The sequence below is a fragment of the Pinus tabuliformis genome, chromosome 8, assembly GCF_031772625.1.
Source record: "Pinus tabuliformis cultivar Carrire ecotype Pingquan chromosome 8, CPIR1, whole genome shotgun sequence".
Classification (NCBI taxonomy): Eukaryota; Viridiplantae; Streptophyta; class Pinopsida; order Pinales; family Pinaceae; genus Pinus; species Pinus tabuliformis.
In genome coordinates this window covers 676,649,416-676,655,415 of record NC_142294.1, presented here as the reverse complement: position 1 = coordinate 676,655,415, position 6,000 = coordinate 676,649,416, and positions in this window count along the sequence as shown.

The window sequence follows — 6,000 nt, the reverse complement described above, 5'->3', positions numbered from 1 at the left end:
CTAATTGTTCTATGTTTTGGAGGTTTTCCCAACATATTTTTTGGTTAAATTTGCCTAAAATTTGAGAGGGGAATGCATTGAAATCACAAGTTTGATTAGTGAACTCTGTACAATCCAAATGTTCTATTTTCTTTTCTTAGTAGACTATATCCATTTATGTATTAAAAAAAATACAATCTAATTGAAAATTATTTCACAAAATTTCAACTAAAAATTTTAAAACATCTCCAAAAACATAAAATAGTTAGGAAAGCCTTTAAATATTATTCTAAGAAACAATGCATAGTAAAGAATTCAACACAAGTAAATTATCAAATTAAACATTTATATGAAACCTTATTAAATTATAAAAATTAGGATTTAATATTATTTGAAAATGGAAGCAATATTTACGCAATACTGGAGTTCAATGTAGAAATTTCAAAATTGGAACACTGAGTTTAGAATAGGAATTTCCAAGGTAATAATTTCAAAAAGTGTTTTTGTTTTGTTTTGCTTTTATAGATAGACCACTTCTATTAATTCATGGAAAATTTACATTGTGGTGACTCACAACTTCAAATCAAAATATGCCATACTCCTATTTGTTTTGATGTCCATAGTACCCAGAGCTAGGTTATCAGGCTCACCATCGCCAGGGTGGTGAAATGATTCATGTACATGGGACTCCATATGTGCCATTCTCCCTTCAAAGTTGTCCAGCCACTCTTGGAGCCACTTATGACCTCTATGAAGGGAGACAAGGCGATTTAGAATATGCCACTAATTATGTTGCATATCGTTCATGAAACTAATGACCTCATTATGGTCATTGTGTCTATCTCTAGCCATTTTTACAACTTCTACTATCACTTGATGAATTTGGGCCTCCAAGGAATCAAAGGGTGGAGGGAGGTCCACATGCCCAAGGGAGGCATATTGTCACTACTCCAACTCCTCCCCATCATCTTGCGGTGCAACATGATGCACAACTCCCTGTCCCCTTGGGCCCGCCCCTCTCTAGGGTCATCCTCTTTGACGAAGCATGGCCTTCCTGTTGAGGATATCCTTGGGCCCCCACCTCCTCTTCCAACCAAAATCTGGACTAACTGCACAAATGTGCCCTCTGGTCCAGAAATATACAACCCCTGCAACACCCATCCCCCACTTTATTTTTCCACCATAGGCTCTCTGACAAAGCCAAACATTGTTGTCTATCACCTCACGGGCACAAGTATCTCCTCCCTCCAAGCTGTCAAAACAATGCCCCTCCATGAACAAAAAAACACCACCTAATAACGCATTCTCTTCTTAATAACGTTGAATGATACAATTGACCACCTTGACCTTCTCACATGGCTCCTTTATCTGCCCACCCTCCTCTCTAAGGCCCCAAAATGACATAAACCACACTATAAAAATAAAACACCAGAAAATCAAAACCAACAAAATCAAGTGAAAGAAACTACTACTTGAACAATGCTGCCAAGGTGACCGAGTTACATAGACCCTCTTATCCACACCAAAAAATACAATAGGGCCCAATCCAAACATAACATACAGAACATATTGACAACTGAAACCAACAAAGAGCAAACAAAACAGATATACCTGCGAGAAGGCGAGGGTTGATAGCCTAGTACCCAAGCAGAATAAGAACCCAACTTCGTGCTTCGCAAACCACTTAACCAATATGAAATTGGTTCTGTGCCCCATAAGCCGTCGTAAACCAGGGTCCCATATAACGATCTACATTATTTTAGGAGCCAACACCACACCAATCTTCCCCCATCCATTGCTTGCTTTACACAATGATCGACCACAAAACAAGAGTGGCTTGAGTGGAAATCCTCCATGCTCACCTGAACAAAATACACCCCCTTCACTCCTATCCCCCATCTCACAGCACTTTCAAATGCGCTCTACTGCCAAGACCAACTCGGTTATACACAAGACCTTCTCCAGAACGTTCACCCATGACGTGCCTAATGAGGCTTGCCTAACATGCTTCGTAGTCATTAATGATGTGTGGAATTAACATTAACGCCCATGTCTTGGGCTTCCATGTCGACTTCCACTTGTTCATATGGCACCCCCACTGTCACGCCCCTACCGTTATGGTAGTCTTTCAACCACACATAGGCGGGTGCAACACCGCCATACTTTTTATTTTCATCAATACTCAAGTACTCGAGCTATGCCTACTTTAGCACTCAACCAATTTTATCACAAGTGTTTATTATGCAGAAACATTCAATTATTTTCCATCAGTTTATCTTCAGCGGAAATAAAACATAACAATCATAAACACATATACCATATGTGGAAGGGGAAACTCCCATATAACTTGAGTCTTCCGAATATAAATAAGTCCTGTAATTCAATTTTACAAGTAATTTTACAAGCCATGCAACCTTCAAAATATCGGCCTGCACACTTCTTCCCCGAATCGTGCACCCACCGTGCACACTTTCCAGCTTATCGTGCATCCCGACACACATTACCTGAACTGCCACTATTGTTGTGCAACGTTCTGCACACTTCTGCCTCAATATCGTGTCACACTGCCCAGCCGGCCATGTCGACCTGCCCACACTGGCATGTCACAACACCCATGCTTTGTGGTCAGGTCACAATGCCCCTTGGGTCGCCTATGCCCACCTGCTACACGACTGCTTCACCACCATGTGCCAAACAAAAAACATCACTTGGCCATCTACTGTGCCCTTCACACTCACTTCGTGTCTTCTAGTCCAACCACGCCACTTCTGCAGTGACCTTGGGTCTGGGTGACCGACGGGTCTATTATAATGACTCGCGCTCAAGTTTCTGTCCACCCGACCTGCAATACGTGCACCCAACGAAACCTCAAACTTTGGCGCCAATAATACTTCCGGTCCCACGTCTTGCACCCTGCGTGTATGCCTCAAACCCTTTCTCGCTCGTCCTCGCTCTGAAATATTGTGTTTCTTTGCTTGGTCGAATTCTTGATGATGCCTTCTCCACAACTCGGCCATATTTACTTATACGCTAACGTGCAGTCTCTACATATGAACCGACGCGTCCCTTCATTTTCCTCCATGGGTCACCTCTACTATATGAGTGTAGTTGACCTGCTATTGTAATTTGTCCATCGTTTCCCGTCATATGTTGTCACCGTGTCGCTTAGGTGGGTCCAACATCGACTCGTCCATGCTTCCTGTCGACTCACCCGCGCCCATGCCATTTCATCCATCGCATTTTTTTGTCGCACTACCACACGACTCACCCATTGTCCACTATCACAACTCGACTTGCCCAACTCGTCACAAACTTTGGCCCTTCGCTTGCCCCGCCCAACTCGGGTCGCCCTGCATGCCTCTACCAAATGACTTACCCATCATGCCCGCTACGACATGCGTGCCCACTTGTCGCCTTTAATTGATGACTTGTCGCACATAATCGAACATCCACCTCCGAGTCACCTTTAACTAAATGATCCAACCCGAGTCGCCTTGAACCAAAAACGGGCTCTTGTCGCACACCTCTAACTGTGGTCATTGATTTTTCGATTCTCTTGGACGATCGCCAACTCGAAGCCCTGATATCCTCGACCACTCTAAAAATGTTGTCGTCCTCAACAACACCATCTCAACAACCTCCATCTCTAAGACATATATCCATATATCGACACCTAGATAGCTTTGTCCCTGACCTACTCCATGCTCAAATCTTGTCCAACTCTGCAAGAACATCATGTGATGGATCCCCCTGTGATGGTGATTAGTTGGGTAGCTAATCCAACCATAACATCTCCTTCACAAAAATGCATTCATCTCACATCATCATGACTATCATCGCATCCTACTGTCAATCACATCCATCTTGCCTCAAAGTGTTTGCTCATCATGTTAAAGAGAGGACTCACTGCCATGAGAAGAAGACAATGAGCCTTATCCCCATGCTAGTCTAGAAAGAGGGAGGGGATGGGAAGGCCGAATGATCTCCATCCTCCTTCTCTAACAACTCAATCCATCTGTCAGGATCTTCCTCTTCCAATATTTTCATGTATACTTCCCGACTCTCCTCCCGAGCCTCCAGTTTCGCATCTCTTCTATCCTCCATTGCCTCTAGCCAGCCTGTCAAATCCAGAATACTATTAGACAATGTCATAATTTGTCCCTATTCCATGAGTTTTTCCTCCTCACGGTTCAACCTCTCATAGACCTCCTCATCTTGCTTGATGTCTTCCACATTCATTGCTTTCAATTTACACCCAGCTGTCACAGTTGCCACGGTAGGTACCCCAATGGTTCATCCTCCCGTCCATCGTAAGTATATAGCTTCTTCATATGTGGCACCATCATAACCTCATATTTATTCATAAATTCCATCTCTAAAACATCCTCGTAGTCATCCATTTGCACTATCGTGAAGTTGATATTCCCAAACCACTCACCAATGCGCACATCCACATTCTCTACTATGCTAATGACCTTGTCCAGTGGAGAGTTCATTGCAACGAGCTTAGGTTGGTGTAAACTTCAACCCAAATTTCCTCGTAGCTTCCTCCCTGATAAAGTTATGGTTCACACCACTGTCCACCATAGTGAGTAAAGTGCCTTACCCAACCTTCATGTCCACATACTCCAATTTGTTCCTCTCAGGATCGCTCCCTGGGATAACATCTGTTGTTGCTGCAACACCCAATATCTGCATCATCCCAGCCATCGGTTCCTCCTTATTATTTCCATCGGATTGTGCTAAAGCTTCCATAGTTCATCTTCAAGGAAAATTTTTCACCGTATACTCTTCTCTGCACAACCAACACTTCAGAGGTTTCTTCATCTTCAGTTTTCCACCTACTTTTGAATGATACTTCTTTGTGGTTTTCTCCTTCGGTTTATCATACTTATTCTTATTTTCTTTAGTCCCTTCATCATAATGGTCCCCCAGCTTATCAACCGAAACAAATGCCTCCTCAAGTGTCTTGATCTTTTGCCTCTTCACCTCATTGTGTGCCCAAGGTTTCAATCCATTGATGAAATTGAACACCTTGTCTTTCTCTACCATATCAGGTAGTTCCAAGACCACACACGCAAATTCCCGTTGATATGCTTACATACTCCCTGTTTGCTTAATGTATTTAATCTTCGTCCTTGCATCCCAAGTCTCATTTTGTGGACTAAGGTGAGTTTGCAAATCTTCCTTCATTTCTTCCTAAGTAGATATGTCCTCAGCTTCACCATGTGCAATTTGGTCTACTTTCCTTCTCCACCACATCTTGGCATCCTTTGTAAGGAATTAAGCAGCAACCTTCACCTTGGCCTCCTCATTAGTAAGTCCCAAGCGTTCCAAGTATTGCTCCATATCCCATAAGAAATTACTAAGTGTCTTTGCGCTCCTTACCCCATTATATGAGTCGAGTTCCTTGACTTTGATGTGGGAAGCTCCTCCAACTAGTCCCTGCCCAATTACTTTCTTCAAAATGGCTATCTTATTGAAAGCCTAATCAAGACTCTCCCGCAGCTTCGTGATCTTTTCTAATCCTTGATCCTTCGCTGCTTCAAAGTTCTTGACTTCACTCGCAGTTTTCCCATACTCCCACTCAAGATACTCATATCGTACCTTAAGGTTCTCATGAGCCTCTTCCTGCTTCGTGAACTTATCTCTAAGTTCAACATTCTCGGCTTCCAATGCACTCATCTTTGAAGTTATCTCATCCAAATGATCCAATATCTTGTTCATGAAAATTGTCTCGAGACTCATGCTTGACTCACCTGCAACTTGTGGTTCCTCTATGTTGTCCGCCATCAACTTTGCCTTAGAACTTGTTAAGACCATACACTTCCTTGCTCATTTTCATCCCTGAACTATAGCCTTACCCATTACAAATTCCTTAATGTCGCACTGTGACCAACTACACAGTGCCTAAGCTTCAATACCAATTGCAACCACTACCTGTCCTATTCCTACTTCTGTTCCAACCAAAGCCCACTTTCTGTAAAACGGGTTATGATACCAACTGTTACGCCCCTACCC